Source organism: Lupinus angustifolius, chromosome LG20, assembly GCF_001865875.1.
Source record: "Lupinus angustifolius cultivar Tanjil chromosome LG20, LupAngTanjil_v1.0, whole genome shotgun sequence".
In the NCBI taxonomy this organism is placed as follows: Eukaryota; Viridiplantae; Streptophyta; class Magnoliopsida; order Fabales; family Fabaceae; genus Lupinus; species Lupinus angustifolius.
The window spans coordinates 21,794,782-21,795,593 of record NC_032028.1 but is presented as its reverse complement, the minus strand read 5'-3'; the positions used below and the strand labels follow the sequence as shown (position 1 = coordinate 21,795,593).

The window sequence follows — 812 nt, the reverse complement described above, 5'->3', positions numbered from 1 at the left end:
TTCCAGAACTAAAACTTCCCCTCGCCCAGTCCCTCGCCCAGTCCTCGCCCACACGAGACTGTGCTCGCCCGGGCGAGAGTTTCTCGCCCAAGCGACAGGGACTTGGACAAAATACCAATTATTGTCCTTTTCGACAACCGAAACACAATTAAACTTAGTTTTTCAAACACCTGCACTCAGAAAAGTTTCCAACAACATTCATATACAATATTCAACACATTTCATTAACAATCATATATATTCAAAAGCATTCAAACATAAACATCTTGGGTTTCTTAAATCCCAAGTTAACTCCAAAACCTTTGAGATGGTTTAGGAGATCCGGGTGTCATATTCAGACACCACTATGTCACGATGTGTTCTCTCTCACATACATTATTCAATACATTTCCTCAACTGATATTCAATACATTTCCTCAACAATCATATATTTTCATAAACATCCAAACATAAAAATATTGGGTTTCTTAAAACCCAAGTTAACTCCAAAACATTTGAGATGGTTTAGGAGATCCGGGTGTCATATTTGGACACCACTATGTCACGATGTGTTCTCTCTCACATACAATATTCAATACATTTCCTCAACAATCATATATCTTCACAAGCATCCAAACATAAAAATACCGGGTATCTTAAAACCCAAGTTAACTCCAAAACATTTGAGATGGTTTAGGAGATCCGGGTGTCATATTCGGACACCACTATGTCACGATGTGTTCTCTCTCACACATACAATATTCAATACATTTCCTCAACAATCATATATCTTCAAAAACATCCAAACATAAAAATATTGGGTTTCTTAAAAC

The 812-nt window shown here is 37.1% G+C and overlaps 1 long non-coding RNA gene across 1 annotated transcript in view; it reads right to left on the bottom strand.

Moving 5' to 3' along the window:
* LOC109335652 overlaps positions 1-671 on the bottom strand; it is a 20,325-nt gene extending 19,654 nt beyond the window's left edge. The window contains exon 1 of the long non-coding RNA XR_002106220.1: positions 661-671. This is a non-coding gene — a long non-coding RNA (uncharacterized LOC109335652). The remainder of the gene's footprint in view (positions 1-660) is intronic.